The sequence below is a fragment of the Molossus molossus genome, unplaced genomic scaffold, assembly GCF_014108415.1.
Source record: "Molossus molossus isolate mMolMol1 unplaced genomic scaffold, mMolMol1.p scaffold_m16_p_8, whole genome shotgun sequence".
NCBI lineage: Eukaryota > Metazoa > Chordata > Mammalia > Chiroptera > Molossidae > Molossus > Molossus molossus.
Genome location: NW_023425402.1, coordinates 62,059,037 through 62,076,585, shown reverse-complemented (window position 1 = coordinate 62,076,585; position 17,549 = coordinate 62,059,037). Strand labels below are relative to the sequence as shown.

Here is a 17,549-nt window from a genome sequence, read left to right as displayed (position 1 = left end):
CCAGTGAAGTTATGATGATATAAATTTAGCCGGTGGCAGTGGAAGCAGGAGGCACAGCTTACCAACTTAGCACCAGCTTTATAGGAAACAGGAGAAGATTTTGAGATGATTTGGAGGTTTGAGGCCTGGGTGACTGAAAGGGATAGAGAAATAACAGACGTGGAGAATGTAAGAGGCTGGCCTCCGGGGTGAGGACGACAGAGCCACTCAGGAGACCAGTTTGGGGAAGAGTGAATTTAAGTTGTCAATGAGGCTCCTGAGAGGAGGTGACCAGCAGCAGGTGGTTAGCAATTTGTATATGAAGCTGGAAAAGAGATATAGACCCAAGTACACACTTAGGCATCATTTCAAGGGAAGTAATTTTGAAACTATGGAAAGTAACAGGATTCCTGAAAAGATGAGAAGAAAGCTGAAGTTAGAACATATACAAATGTCAACTGTTGTTGTAAAGGCATGGATAAAGCACCCTGGGAAAAGGGTTGCTACCAGGGCCAGGCAGGTGGCTTAAAGGGTGGGGGGAAGCTGGGGTCAGAGCATACTTGCTCACTGACTGCGAGGCGGGGCAGGTGGAGCACCAAGGAGGTGGGCCTCTGCCTTAAGGAGACCACTGGGACTCCATTTGAATGAATGGGCCCACTGCTGCCAGACCTGACTTTTCAAGAGAAGTTATAACTTGAGATTACAGTGAGCATCATGGGATTGTAACACATTAAGTCAGACTTTTCAAAACACTGTGCAGAACGAATAGAACATATTTGTAGTCCTCGATTAGACCAAGGGTCATCGAGCTCTCCTTCTGAAGTGGATAGATGTAGAACAGTCAGCGAAATGGAATTGGGGCCCTTTTCTCATAATTCATAGGGTTTACCAATCTCTAGGATGCCATGGGAAGTGAGAGTTTTAAGTTGAGTGGGTAACATCTCTCTGGGAAGCTAAGGAGGGCAAGATGTGAAAATGGTGCATTGAGTCTGATTATCAGGAGACAGTTGGTGACTCTCTAGGGAGCAGTTTTTGCAGCAAGGTGAAATTAGAGGTCAAATGAAGAGAGAGATGTCTCTAAGAAGGGGAGAATTCTGGAAGTTTCCTGGGTGGATAATCTTACTGTGCTATGGTGGGCTGGCAGATGGGAAGTCTTTAGTAGCTAGGACCACTGATTAAGAACATTTCATGAGAAAAATAAAATAGACTTTACAAATTACTACATTATTATGAGTGAATTAGGAGAGCAATTTGATCACTTGGAAAGTGCTCCTCTTTCAATAAATGTAAAATATGGATTCTTGCTGAGATTTCTAAGCTGCTTTATGTAAATTATATGCTAAAGTAGAGAAACAGATGTTAAATATGATTAAGACCAATTACAAATTCCACAGTACAATGCTGTGTTTTACTTACATTAGTTTCCCTGCTAGCTTAGGTGCCATCCGTTTTGCCTTTATTTCCTGTTCATAACTTCAGGGTGAGCAACATAGGGGATTTAAACAGTTCAGATTGGAGCCTGACAGCGAGACACAGATTCAAATAGAATCGCCTCAGCAAATCTAAACTTCTAACATAAGGCTTGTTGGAGAGGGATCTGGGGGGTGTCCTTATTTTGCATGTAAAGTGGATATTCAAGTTCCTGGCCTGACAACTGAATCTTGATACTTACCTGGCAGGGGAGATGCCATGATCACGAAGGTGGTCTTCCCAGGGCGGGGCTTGTCCATTGCACTCCGGACGGGCTGACCCCTGCAATTTCCCCAAATGTGGGAAACTTGACTGCACAATTTATGGTAGTGGGGGGCTTTGTTCTTGCTCTCCCCTGAAAACAACAACAACAACAACAACAACAACAACAACAACAACAACAACAACTGGATTTTGACTCAATACTGGGGTGAGATTTTCTGGATTTTTAGAAAGAAATCTTTTCAATGGGTTATTACTATCATGAGCATAGGACTGCCGGAAGCCTACTTTTGTCATTGTCTGAGAACAGAGAGTCACTCAAATACTTCGAGAAAATGAAGTTTTAGTATCAAAATTTTGGTAGCCTGGGATGAGAAGTGGTTAGGAGTGAGGCAGCTCAGGGACACGCACTCTGGAGGCCTCCTGGTCTTGATCATGTGTCTCTGCTGGGTCAATGTTCATGCTCCTCTTTTCTCCCTCTCAGGATGAATTCCTCTGTTGACTCACAGAACAACCTCTTCTATTTCATCTTTCATAGGACACTTGTAGCTATTCTGATGGCCCTTACTTTGTGTACTTCAGCTCTCACGATCAACTACTTCAGTCTCGTACAATTTGCTCCATGAATGTCCTGAGAGGGAAATCTCATGGTTTCTGCTTAGCTTTCTGGCAGCCAGACTACTGGCCTGCTTTAAGATTGGCTGGACTTGTCAGGTGACCATTAATCCCTTTCAATGGGAGTTTGTGAGACATCTGATAAAATATGCCTGCCCCTTGAGTAAGAACTGTAGACCTGATTTACTTGAATTGGTCTGTGAACAGCATATCTAATATCAAATTTATCCTGTTCTCACTAACTGACTGAATGAATAAATGTACTAGCTTGGTATTACGTTTAGATGTGTATGCATGAATTTCTGTGAGTGAGGAAATGTTCTCACATTTGAGACTAAAGCACATCCACTTATATGTTTTTTAATTACTGAAATTAAAAAACTGAATGAGGAAAAAGCTCTTGTGCTGGAGCAGCATCGAATTTAAAAATAGCTATATTTCTTATTAGGGTTTTCATGGTAAAACATATCCTAAACTCTTCTCAATCTCCTATCAGTCACAGGTTGCATGCTCAATAGCTCGCTCCCTCATTCTATCTTCTTTTGGTATAAAATAGGGCCAATAGAGAAATCCAAGTTGATTTAAGTATATATCTTTCTTGCGAAATGAGTCAATTAATAGTTTAAGACTCTTGATTTCCTGGGATTCAAGTCTTATAAGAAACTGATTACCATAATTCATTTTTAGAGTCAATTCTCTCAATTCTAATTAGAATGAGAAGTTTCCGAGGAACCCTGAGTATTTGTAATTCATATATAACATAAGCTATGCTTGAGTTTTCATTGGCTTATGTGGGGCAGGCTTTTTTTTTTTTTTTAATGACCTCTCCTCAATTTCTGAATGGATGGAGACTCAGCCTCCTTTTTTCTTACCTTTCTCCATCTTCTTTCCATTTCACAGTATTATCCATTCTAAGGTGGTCACAGTGATAGTGTCTTGTTTCTTTTATTATTCTAAAGTCTTTGTAAATTATTTAGCATATTACATTATAGAGGATAATTCTTGTACACCATTTATTTGGAATGCATTCTGGAGTAATCAAAATATATTGTCTTCACTTTCCTTGATCCATTTACCCCCCTCCCCTTCAAAAGTAGTTTGTAGACATTGAGAAACCACAATGCAAAAAGAAAATGCTACTCTACAGTACATCTTGAAGCTATGCTCAGTGATAGTCAATGGTTTCTATTTCATAGAGATAGGCTGATAGGCTCCGGTGGTAATACATGTACTGAAGATTGCATGCTGGCCCTTTAATGTCAAAGCAGAGGTGATATTCTGGATAAGAACACAGATAGACTGTGGAGAAGCTTCCGGAAGCCAGGAGAGGGGCAGCAGAACCGGGAGAGTGGCAGGCCTAGGGTCAAACTAACGTTGACTTCTGGAACTTGAGTTTTGAATGAACTGTTTGGTAAATTAATGACAAACTGATAAATAATTAAAAGTATCAAAACAAATGGTTATAAGAAAACATGGGACAAAGCAGAAAGCCAGTGAAGATCATGTTCTCCCTAATAGAGTTGCCAAACTGGAGATGTGGCAGAGTCGGGAATTGATGGGCATTGCAGAATAGGGGCTGAAATCAACAGTAAGATTGACCACTCAAAAGTGGGGTGTAGTGAACAAGTCAGTCAAATATTTCATGGCAAAATATTTGTCTGCATGAGAGTCATTCCATCCCTTTTAGATGCTGGGGCCCCGTTCTGTCTCAGTAGGTGCTATAGGCTCCTATACTTCAGATTAGCTGTTTTCAGTTAAGGGTGATATTGCTTTTCAGGGGACGTCTGGCAGTATTTAAAGACATATATTCTTGTCACAGCTGGCAGGTGTAACTGGCAGGTAATGGGTAGAGGCCAAGGATGCTGTTAAACATTATATAATATATAGGATAGCCCTGCAGAACAAATAATTATCTGATCCAACTTGTCCACAGTCTAGAGTTTGAGAAAATTAATGAAAGAAGTTATTCTTCTTCTTTTTTTTTTTAATCCTCATCTGAGGACATTTTTCCTTTTTTGTTCTGGTAGAGTGGGAGGGAGAGACAGGAACAGAGAGAGAGAGAGAGAGAGAGAGAGAGAGAGAGAGAAACATCAATGTGAAAGGGACACATCGAGTGGCTGCCATCCGCATGACCAACCAGGGCCGGGGACAAACTGCAACCGAGGTACATGCCCTTAGCGGGAACCGAACTCAAGCCTCTCGGGACCGCAGGTCGATGCTCTAACCGCTGAGCCAAACTGGCCAGGGCAAGAAGTTATTCTTAAGGACATATCTTCTGCATGCTGGTCTCACATTGCATGCTGACCGTGCTGATTGCTGCCTCTGCCCAATCTTCACCATCACCACACACACATCATCTCCTTCCTTTTCTTCCCACACCCCCATTCATTTTGGTTGACTCTTGAAAATTTCACCTAAATGAAATTATTCTGGACTTTATGAATGTTTTGAAATTATTTTTATTAATAATTTACTTCAGTTTAGTTCAACAAACATTTGTTGAGTTTTGCTTATAAGTATTTTGCTCTATTTCTTCTTCAAGAGAATTCTGAGGTGTCCTATAAGTTATCATAATTTGGTGTGAGATTCAGAAATATACATGATTATAATAAAGGCAGACTAGGGTAGAGCCCATAACTGAAGAGTAACTTAGATGCCAGTTTGAGTCTTCTTGGCTCTAGAGATATAGGGTAGCATTACCTCATATCTCTGATTCTATGGCTTGAGTGTATGTCTTCTAAATTTTTTTTCAAATTCACAGGGCTTATACTACTATGGTCTGGTTCCTGTCTTAAAGACTACTTTCTCCACCTGCTTCCTCCAGATCACAGAAATTTTGCCTATATTGGTTTCCAAGTGTAAATCCCTACTCCAAGAAATCTTTGCACTTTTATAGAATGGACCAGTAATTCCAGGTTATTCGTGGAGAGATCTCATTGAGTGTTACTTAATCTGTTTTCTTAGAGTCCCCTGCCCTCCACCCCTTTCTCTTAGACCCTCATCTCCTTATCCTGCTTCAGAAGAACATATTTCTTTTATTGTCTCACCCCTAGCAGTTCTCCCACACCCAGACCATTTGTGAGCTTGTCTTCTACCCTGTCATTTTCAGGATATGTTTTTTCCAAAGAAACACAATTCCTGTCCTGAAAAATTTCTGCTGCCAGACATAAGATTTTCTCCACAACATTATAAAACCATAATTACATTACTTAACTAGAAGAAATAAACTGAAATAGGGGTCAGGAATGGCTGTCTGGGTGACGTGAGCCTGGACATAAGAGCAGGAATTAACAGACAGAAGACAGGAGTGAGCAGATATCTCAGGCAAAGCCACAGTATCAGCAAGGCATGAAGGCTAAAAGTGCTCTGTGTATGGGGAACAAGTACGGCAAAGGTACAAGGAGTATTCAGTACTAAAGAATTTGGGCTCTAATCTGTATTCTGTTGGAAAACACAAATGCTGTGTGTGTGTGTGTGTGTGTGTGTGTGTGTGTTAGAGAGGATGAGGATGCCATGATCAGATCCATATTTTAGAAAGAAATCACTCAGGATACAGTGTGGCAGATGGTTCAGAGCAAAGAGGAGTAGTGGGTAGGTGACCCACCAGTGAGCAATCACAGTTGTCCAAATAAGAAATGACAGGGTGCCATACACTGAATGTTGACCCCCCCCATTCATGTTATAACAGTCTGATCAGACTAAAACACATGAGAGTAGAAAAGAAAAATGGAAAGTATTTCATTTAATTTTTCTTTGTACTACTCTAATTTCACGTGTATGCATTTTCTCTTCTATGATATAGAGGGGAACAAAATATACTTTAGTGTCATAAGATCTAGGTTTGCGTCCCAAACTTGTGAATTCTTATGTCACTTTGCCCATAGGGCTGTTGTTTCAAGGTGTCTCAAGTTGCCATTTGGGCTGAGTATGTTATTACTAATGGAAGAAGGGCCTCCTCTTTGTAGGTTAGGCAAAAAAAAATTGGAGGTTTTGTGAACTAGTTCCCTAGAGTGGCTTTCCTTATGTTCTATAAGGTTATCTTTGCTTTCTTGAGATATCTCTCTCTGGATAACTCACTTTGGTTTTCCTTTGCAGAGTTCAAGGTTTAGTAAGGCAGAAACACTGAATGTTTTAGCCCCAACATCCCCTTCAATTTTTCCCTTAAAAAGTTGCTGCAAGTATTTTTTTTTGAAATTCAAATACGCTTATTTGCTTGACCATGGGAAGGATCTCTTTTGTAAGTATTTGGAATATGCTCTTTGAATGTTTTTCTGGTAGTTTTGATCTCTAAATATCTGCACCTTGTCCTCCCTTTTCTGCATGGCAACTTTACAAACTTCATTCCTGTCTGCTTGTCCTTTAATATTTTTCCAATGGCTGCCATTCTGGGCTCCTGGTGATTTTATGTTCCTGTAGTTTCTCTGACCAACTTCTAAAGCATTTCCTGGGTGGATCCATACACTCTTACTTCTTCCAGGAACTTCATCTCTGTCCTCTGAGTCAGGGTAACTCTTTATTCCTTAGGAAGAGAAAATCCAGCAGATACACAGAGTTTATCAGTTTAAATTTTATTGGATCAGAACATCCTTAAAAAAACATGTAGGAAACAGAATGTTGCTTAGAATCAAGAGTCATTGGCTGTCTGATATCTGTGCAAATTTGGAAAAATTACAATGCTTCTCTAAACCTTAAAGTCCTCATCTTTTAGCTGATATAACTCATTGCAGGGTCATTGGAAGAGTTAAATGAGATTATGCATTTGAAAGCACTTTCTGAACGTTGCAATAGTATATAAATGTTGTTGTTATAATTATCTTACATCACTTGTTGCATGTTGTATAATACTTTATTAGTAGTGGACAGACAAAAAAGCCCAGTAAATGATGTAAATGTAAATACCGATTTAATAGCTGTTGTTATGAGGCGACTGGAAGTGAGATCGGAAGAAGCACCAACTTGTTGGAGAAGTAATTGTTTTGTGTGTTAACAATAGGTAGAAAGGGCCTCCTTGACATCTTAGCCGTGAGCCTATAACTTAAGTTTACACCCTGAATAGAGACTCTATTTCAATCCCGTATGTAACAAAAACAAACAAATAAACAAAGAGTGTAATGACACAAGTAAGCACGTGTTGTAGAATTTTTAGATTAAAAGTGTTGAATTCTGACCAAACATTGCAAGGAACTACTACTAGACTTTAACTATAAGGACTGAAGAGAGAAGCATCTGAACTTTTAGATTAAATATATCCTGAATTAAACCTGCTTTTCCAGTCTTCTCTTTGGGACAGTTAGTCCAGAGACAATGACACCTCATCTGTAGTGATTTTCTCTATAATTAAGGAAGAGCAAACATTAGTGTTTGAAAACAAAGAGACTATTCTCTGTATTTTAGATGATTCACAATCATTTGGACAAGTATATTCCATATTCCAAAGCTTTCTCCAAAAATGCTACAAAGGTTGTTGGTAGTAGCTTATAATATTTAAATTGATTGGATTTTCCCCCTGGCAGTTTTTCACCTTTGTTTTAACTACTTCTAGATTCTATATTTTGGAAGCTGGCTTTCAGGTAACTTTATTTTAGAGAAATCACCATAATCTCAAACTAAAAACCATTATACATCTGACATCATATGTATGTATATGATACCATATACATGATATATATGTGTGTGTGTGTGTGTGTGTAAATGAAGGGGTTTACTGCAATCAGGTGATGAGATAAGTAATTGGAAGAAAAGACGAGAGGAAAGCCCCAGGAAATCATATGTTAGAAACGGGAAATATGTGGGTACAGACTTGGGTATTCAGCATCTATTCAACTAAATTTATAACTGAGGAAGAGCGAGAGAAGAGATGAATGGAAAGAATTATTAGTTGCCAGGAGAGAATTTAAGAAGAAGCTTAAAAAAACTTTGGTAGACAAAGATTGAACTAACTAAATGAGTCAGTTAGTCTGTATTGAAATTTTTTGTGTTTGGATGCTTTCTCCAAACATTTGGAGGGTTTCTTATTTAAAGGCTGAGGGAGAACACATTCTCTGCTGTTTTATGGATGGTGAAGAACTCACTCCTACCAAGGTGACTTATTACAGCATCCTAAAGCCTTTGGCTTCCAATCCCTCCTCCTGAGAAACTATTCTAATTTTGCCAAGCAAGGTGGGAAGATGAATCTGTATGAAACTTTTTCCAGGTTTGTCTTGCTGCGAATTATGTTCTTGTTAGGAATGCCTAAAGATAAAAACACTATCACACTGCCATCTGTTAAGTGTATTCTATACATTTAGAGACAATATTAGAAGAGTACCTTGTGTACTGAATTTATCGTGGGATGGCCTCATCGGTCTCCAGGGTCACACCGCAACCAGGACACCCATGAACAATGAAACCACCCCTGTCATGTGCAGATGAATTCAATTTCCTCTCTATTATAATGTCATATTTGATTCACTTACTTTTATGTTTATTTTTAAAGGTTGCCTACTGCTCCAAGCCTCTTTTTTTCTTTTTGTCAGCACAGAAATATAAACCATTTCTCATAATTATCCAGTTCTGGGTCTATTTGCCTTGCCAGGCTTGGATACTACCTCAAATACTCACCTGGAGTACACTGCTTAGAAATATTTTCAGTCTATGAACATTAGGCAACCATATGATGACATCTGAAGTTTGACAGGTGAAATTATCATCACAGAAATTGTCTACTTGATTTGATTTTTGTTTGTGTTTATAGTACACATGCCAGAGTAGCACACAGTATATTGTATCATGTAGGCAGTATCCTATACCCTGCAAGAGGGATAGGTCACAACACAACCTCAATTTGAACCCAATTAGAATAGCAAAAGATTCTGCAAGAATAAATATGCTGTCTTTGCTGGTCTCCTCTTTAGAGAAACAAGACAATATGTCTACATTATATTCACCTAATAGATGAGACTCAGTCTATTAGAGGAGTTATAAAAGAAATTAAATCCTGTGGCAGGTGAGCACCCTGAGGGCACTGCAGTTTTTAACAGGATGTTAATATTCTCTAAGACCACTGCATGAACTCAGCAGAGCTATCTTCACAATTAGCTTTAGGGGCCACCTGCAGACTTCCCTTTTGCTTTCCTAATCAAAACTGCAATCCTAGGCAATTTAGCAAAATATTAAGTAAATAATTGCTTCAGAATATTTTAGGTTTAGGGACATAAATCTTATACTTTTTACATGCCTGCTGATGCTAAGAAGCAGGGAGGCTCCAACATTGCAATTTCAGTTTCGGGTGAGCTCCATCACTTTCCATTCTGAAAAATTAAATTCTATTTGTGGACAGATGTAACAGAATCCTTAGCTAAATTATAGTAGGAAGAGGATTTGACTTCCAGGGTCTATATAGTACATGCTCAGGATCAAGATATAAAAAAGTATGTAACCAGTGCTAGGGTTTCGGAGTGTATCCATGTGTACTTAGGTACGTGAGTTCCCTTTTTGGGATGGTTTTTGTTTTGCTCTTCCAAACCGATGCTTTCTAAAACTGAGCCCTACCAGGAATAATAAAGAGCTGTGGTGGGTGAGCCTCATAACTGCATTTGTGGGTGGAGGGGCCTTCCTAATTAGACTCTGGCAGCTTAAATCTGGCGGTCTCCGAAACAAAATGTGGTTGTGATAATGATGGCAGCACCAGGGTGTGCTGTGTGTGAACAGAAGACCATTTGCATTTTGAAATAAGCAATCTGCTTTTGGATGTAGCTCCTTCAGAGTGCCCACGTTTGGTTTAGATTCTGTTTGGGATCTGTTGGTGGTTTTCTTTATCCTCTTTTTTTAATCTCCTCTATTTTCAATATAATGATGGGGTTTTATTTATTCCCTCCCACCTGTACCCACCACTGCCTCTCCCGGCTGGAAGGCTGTTTATTTTCTTTTTTATTCCTTAATGATTACTTTAAGCACACGATTATTTTAAACACATGTGTTTGACATTAATAATACCAAATATTAGTCAATGTTCTGCTCTTCTCCCAAATGATAAATATAAAAACCTCAGAACTCAGAAGCCCTCTTCACCTCTGTAATAGCTTGGAGGTTATTGTCCCATATCTTAGTTTCATATAATTAAAAAAACCCTGAAAAGCAGTCACTCTTATTAACTTAAAAGGTGATGCTTAGCTGTACCCCTATGCTTCCAGTTCTTTGCTCAGGTTTCCCCCAGCACGTCCCTGTCCTTCTCACTCTTCATTCTCAGTCTCATTCATTCTCCCGAAGTGCATCTTTTCTGAGACCTTTCGGTGGGAATCTGTAGATGCTAATTGTGCTCAGTTTTCTTAGTCTGAGAATGTCTGTCTTTTGTCCTCACTCTTCACTCATAGTGACACTGGGCATGTAACAGTAAGTGGACAGTTATTTTCTTTCAGCACTTTGTATTATTTCCTCCTTTTCCCCTGGGTTTTAGTATTTTTATCAGGAAGTCTTTTATGGACTGTCTTTGCTTTGTAGATTATCTACTTATTTTAAAACACTATTTCATCTTTACTCCAGTTTCACTGTGTGCCTGGGTGGAATTCAATTTTGCTTTTCCTGCTCAGTCCCAGGAAAAAGAATAGCCTGAGGCCTCAGAAGGAAACCCTGTGCCACCTTTCCCAAATTTCCATCCCTCATCAATCATTGCCACGATGTTTGCTCTGCCCGCTACCGCTCGTTCCGTCATTTACTTAGTATCTTTCTTGAAATGAACTCAGTCCTTAAGTATAGTATAAATAATAGAGAAAAAAAGTCTGTGAACTCGTGGATTTAATATGCCAATTATATTTTTTCTAGTGAAAATATGACTTTCAGATATTTTATTTGAATAATTATGTGTACGTAAGTTCACCTGTGGACCACCTAGACTATCTGTACGCCAGCCAGGGCGCATCCTATGGAAGGAGCAATGCCATGTTAGAATGCCATGCTTGACTTTGTCCTCGGGCTTATGAGGAGGACGCATTCCCTGACTGGCTGAAATGATTTCTAGAAGGTTCTGCATTTGGATAGAGGATTGATTATCTGATTCTGGGAATCTTGCTCCTGGCCAATGGAAGTGACAAGAAGTAGTAAAAGCAGAGGTTACGAATTGGGAGTCCTCTAGAATCAATGCTCAACCTCTGCTTCACAAGATGGGCATATAAATCTGCATTTTAACGCTATGTTTGGGTCAGTCGCTTCCACCCAGGGAACGAAGTAGAGAAAAACTTAAGTTGGCACTTCATAGGAAGTTAGCAAAAGCAACAAAACACTGAACCAACTTACCACCGCTCTGGTGAGCCAAGGGGGAGAGAAATTTATGGGCATATTTAAAATGCTTTGCTTGATCAGACTATTCACACAAGTATGCTAATTGAGGAAGAGATGATTCCTCCGTCATATTCCCTCTCCAACTGGGATATTATCACTGTTTGAAACACTGAAGAGACTATGAAATGCTAATAGCTTTAAATTGGTTCGCATTCAGATTTCTAGGTGTTTGGGGAAACGAAACATGCTTTACAGTAATTGGCCTCTTCTGTAAATGTGGCCTCAGGTACCACTTCTGGTGTTGAACAGCCACTTTTACGTTCAAGAGTGATGGGTTCCAGGCCTACTTATCTCAGTCTTCCTTAAGTAGACATGGCTCTTTGCCATCTCACTGGGGGGCCTTCCCTAGTGTGGTACCTAGCTGCTTAGCTGGTTATTATTTGGTGTTCTGTGGAAAGTTTTATTTAAAAACAATTAGGAAACAGACCATTAATGCCCAAGAAAGTAAAATTTGGGCCAAGATAAAAAGGATGCAGAGATGCCAGCAAACCATAGATACTCAAAGAACTCCAGAGAAAGAATGAAATCAACAAGTCAGATTCCACCACAATGAGCTGTGCTTAGTTTTAGATAAATATACACTTGGGCATTTCATGTAGGGGATTCAGAAATAGAGACAGATTTAGAATAGTTTCTACTCCATTTATTAGAAAATGCATGAACTCAGTGGGGATTCAAGAGGGCACAAACTAATACAAAAGACATGTCTTTGAGGATCAACAGTCTCTGCTCCCAAATAAGGAAAACTGAAAAGAAAGGAAAAAAAAAAAAAAAAAAAGAGGAAGAAAAACAAATGTCTAAAAGCCATAGCTTCTGTGTTTTAAGTTAAGAAAAAGAGAAGGCAGCTAAGAATCCCTTGCTTTCCCCCTGCCTGGTGGCTTCTCCACGACCTGGAAATACACCGATGAAGGACAATAAGCTGCTTCCACTAGAGGAGACAGTATGGCCTTAGGGCTTGCTTTCTGCAATGGTGTCAAGTGAAAAGGATGATGTGAATGATAGGTCCCAAGGTTCCTGATGGAATAGTGTCAGCAGACAGTCTCCAGATGTCCGATGGCAATCTAGTAACCATAACTGTGCTCAGCTGTAGACTAGTCAGTAGACTCTACTTAGGGTGCCAAACTAACCCTCTGTTGAAAAACTGGTAACTGTTCAAGGTCGTTTGAGGAAGAGATACACATTAATTTTTAGAGCTGCCTTAATAAAGTGGCACAGACTGGGTGGCTTAAACAGGAAAAATGTATTTCCTTACTGTTCTGGAGGGGAGGCTGGAAGTCTAACATGAAGGTATCTATAGGCTTGGTTTTATTCCGAGGACTCTCTCCTTGGCTTGTAGACAGCTGTCTTCTTTCTTTGTCTTCCCAAGGTCTTCCCTCTGTGCATGTACGTGTCCCAATCTCTTCTTCTTTTAAGGACACTAATCATGTTGGATTAGGGCTCACCCTAATGACTCCATTTTACCTTAATTATCCCTTTAAAGACTCTTTCTCCAAATATAGTCACATTCTGAGATACTGGGGGTTAAGATCTCAACATATGCACTTCAGGGTGGGGGAGAACAATTCAGCCCTTTCAAAGAGGGGGATTTGGGAAAATATCCATGGTAGCTGAGTAGAAGTGAATGGTATGCTCTAAACGTCCTTGACTACCTACAAGTATTATTTAAGCCAAACCCGCTTTATGTGACTTTTCTAAAATTAATAATAAAATAGTAAGTTATTATAAGAATATTACAGAGTTTTGAAATACTCTTGTTTTCTCAGCACCCTCCAAATAGAATTCAGGAATCCTGATTGAGTATCAAGTGCTGGTGAATATTCAGTAATGATGGTATTAGTTAATAATTGTAAAACAATTCTGAATAAAAATTTTAAAAAACCTACAATACTGTGAGATTCTTTGTGACTTAAAATAAAACCTGTCATTTTTCTATATCTACAGGAATAAAAACTGTGTTGAAATGGGATAAACCAGTTTCAAAGAACTTGAGTATTTCTTGTTGTGGAACTACATTTGCCTCAAGAAATATTTCCCATAATTTCCTCCACCCCTAAGCTGTGTATCTGATATTCTGGGAAAAAGTTCTGTTTTTAGTTGACCAATTATGGATGATAAATAAATGATAAATATAATCACAGGCTGAAGTCCAAAAATTTGAAAAAATTTAAATGAGATTTAAAATGACATCTGTACCTGTACCTGTACCGGTATTATTATTATTATTATTATTTACATGTTATCTTTTGTTGGTTTCTTTAGGGGCAAAGTGTGGGCTGAAAGTTTGGTAGTGTTGGACTTGCATGCCTCTCACATAGCCTATTGGGCCCTTTGACCTACATCTAAATACTTACAAGTTTCTTTATAGAATGTGCCCTGTTAGAGGCTTGTTTCAGGCTTAGAGACTCAAAGAGAAGGGGAGATGTATATATAAAAACTAGGCTATACCTCTGAAGACGGAAAAAGACAAAAGGAAGTTACTTCCTAAAGGCCAATGTTCCCATTCCCTCTGGGCTTCAGAGGACTAGAAAAAGTTTCAGTTAGCAGACAGTTAGATTCATTAGTGATAAGATATTGTTCTCATTTTATCTTTTGTAAGAAAATAGAAAGTAAAAACAAAACAAAATGTATAGTTAATATTAGAGGCATGATTCTAACATATTAAAAAATGCAATGTTCTAGACCAAGTTTTATCTCAATAAAAATTGCTGACATAAAAACCATAAAAGTGCCCTGGCTGGTTTTGCTCAGTGGTTAGAGCGTCAGCTTGCGGTCCAGAGATCCCCGGGTTTGGTTCCCACTAAGGACACGTACCTTGGTTGCAGTTTGTCCCTGGCCCCAGTTGGGGTTTGTGTGGGTGGCAGCCAGTCGATGTGTCTCTCTCTCTCTTCCTCCCTCTCTCCCTCCCACCCTATCTGAAGATAAATGCAAAAAAAAAAAAACCCCAAAAAAACCAAAACCAAAAAACAAACAAAAAACCAAAACCATAAAAGTAAGGTATTTGTTGGAACCCTTTGAATATAGGTATATAATTCTTAATTTCATCTCTAAGTGTTGGGACTCCCCCAACTACACATTGACTTTATTTTGTGTGTTTCTTATTAAATTGATTTTACAACTAGATACATTTAAAAACATCTCCCAAGTAGTACTTATTATAGTTTGGAACAGCAATATATGACAATGCTTGACATCAAATAAAAATCTGCCTTTAAAATGATATGCATATATCTCCCAAATACCTCATTTCTTGTTTTTATGAGTGTTATGGAGGAATTCATTTGTGGTGAAGGTATTCACAAAGCTAATAGCTATGCTATTATTTCTGACTTTTTATACAGTGCTTTTTATCTAGTGATCCCCAAATGCATTACAAATGTAGCTTCATCTGTTTACCCTACACTAGCCACTCCCACCTTTCTTGCTTACAAATGGAGAAAGGGAAGCAAGGAGGTTAGACATGATTTTATTCAAATGTCTCTGGTATTTGGAAAGATTGTTGAGGAGAGAGGATTTTTTTTCTAACCACTGAGTTGCTATTCTAGTACCCACACCAGGCTTTTTCCCACGGGAAAAAATGAACTCTCTTACACAACAGCTTACAGTACAATATGTAAGACAAAATAGCAAAATACAGTTATGTCAATACTGTTTATGAAGAACAAATTTAAAAAAGATCTCTTTCATAAAATCAATAGCATGGGAGAGAAAATCAAGATGAATGGGCGAGGGAGAGAAGGTAACCAGGATAACAAATGGCTGGAATCTTCGCACATGCCCGCCTGAGTGAGCCGAGGTAAACAATTATTTGCTGAATGTGTGTTTTCACTGAGTAAGTTGGGTCAACAGAGTCTGATAAGAGGAAGAGAGGATAAATTGTTGAGGCATAAAATAAAAATGTTTATCTGAGCATTTATCACCCCTTGATCTAATGTGGAATTCATGGATGGAGCTGAGCACTCGGCAGGCTCGGCTCTTGGTTTATACATAGCCTCAGAATTGTTCAACAAACCATAAAACGTGCTTTCTCACTTTTCTGCTTGGATGGTTCAGAGCTGTTCTCGGGGGACCAATTTCTCTAATGGCAGGAGCTAATTCAATTGTGTGCTCACTGGGTTCAGAGCGAAGGCCAGGGAAGGGAGGCACCGCAGACCAGCATGCTGGGGGATGGAAGGATGGAGACTGTGTTCTGGAAGGTGAGGGGGAGCAAATGTATTGCTTCGCACTAAATATGTCGGTTGTGCACCTCTCCAAATCTTTCTTGCTCATGTAATTCAGGCGAAAACCCCACTGTGTAGGGATTACATACATTCTTCTTGATTTTGAAATGATAGTGGCAGTTTTTCTTTTTCTTGAAGTCTACTTTTTTTTTTTTTTTTTGTGGTACATGCCCCTAGTGGGACTGAACCTGGGACTCTCTAGTCTGCAGGCCGATGTTCAACCGCTGAGCCAAACTGGCCAGGCTCTCGAATTCTGCTTTTAATTCCTGTTATTTACCACTTTAAGGAACAGACTATGTCAGTTCACTGAGGTTTTTCAACTTGCTAGAGGACAGTTACCATCAATTAATTGGATGGTTTATACCAGTTCTGGAGTTATCATAAAGGTCCTCAAAATAACATTAATTTCATGTTGTCATTTGGAAAGACCTACATTGTAAACCATCACAGGCCAAGGTTAAGCTATAACTGTTCATTTTGTACTGTTCATATTTAGAATTATTGAGCTTTTGACAAGTTATGAATACTTCCTGGTGATAATGAATTTATATGAGTGCCACATTTGCCTACAAATTTCTGGCTTTTAGTAGGATCTGTGCTTTGATTTATTTGTATGTAGTGATGATAGGGGTGATCCTCATTCAAATATTCTCTTCCAGCCTCCTCCAGGAAATTTTGGTTTCATCTGTGCCCTGAACAGCAGGGAAAGGTGACTAGGCTATCTTGTAATTTAAGCCTTTTTCATTAAGGAAGCTTTCAAACTCTTATACTTAGTAGGCTTAGGTTGAAAAGATCTGTAACCGAGGAACTTGGTGTTTTTTTCTTGATATCTGGTGTCCAGTGAGAACAATAGAATTACAGAATTTTGGAAACCTAAGAGAGCTTAGAAACTCCCTAACATCTAGACTTCACAGATGGTGAAGTGAGGTTCAGAGAGGTGAAGTCACAAAATTATTTAATGGCAAAATCAGTACTTGAACTTGATTCTGTCCCTTTTATTTATTTATAATATGGGCCTCCTCTGTGGCAGGCACTGTGCTGTTGCTGTGGATACAGAAGTGGATGAAACAGATCTAGACCTTGAGGGATGGCAGCTCACTGGGTCTGTCTCCTGTTGGCAGAACCTGGGACTAGATCAGCTGGAACTGACTCCCTGATGAAGCACATTCATGATTCAAAGTGACGTTGAACAAACAAATTCCTAGGTACCTGTTTAATCCTAGTCTGTTCTACGTTTAACATTATGTTTTCTAGGAAATTGTCTTAAACTAGCTTCACTGATATGTCCCTCTTCCCATCCTTTTAGTTTGTTTGAAGTTCTTTGACATCAGAAGTTACTGTTTCAGACTTCTTTTGTGCTGGTGGTTTCTTCTGTTTCCACTGTTCTCCAGGGCTGGTAGTCCAAAAGGGCAGCCAAGGGAAACAAAAAACAACAAAAAAACCCCGTCAAGGTAATGAAAGAGGAGGCGGAGCTTTCTCCAGCACCCCACAGCCTACTATCTTAAGGATCATTCCTATGGAGCTTCCTCCATAGCCAGTTTCTAAAGACATTCCTCAGAAATAATCTGTTCTCTCCTTCATGTCGTCTTTCTCTTTCTATCTTGGCAGATGCTAGAACAAAGACCTAGGGCTTATGTCTACCAGCATGCAGCCTTGTTATTGGTTTTTTTCTTATTAGCAAGAAATCATTTTCCATGTTCTTAATCTTTTCATTTTGTCCTTAAGGAGAAG

General features: G+C 39.1%; 1 non-coding gene across 1 annotated transcript; it reads left to right on the top strand.

Annotated features, from left to right (window-relative positions):
* The first annotated feature begins 1,643 nt into the window (after positions 1-1,643).
* On the top strand, positions 1,644-1,807 carry LOC118622076. The gene has a single exon (XR_004957913.1). It is a non-coding gene; the product is annotated as a U1 spliceosomal RNA (small nuclear RNA).
* Positions 1,808-17,549: the final 15,742 nt, after the last annotated feature.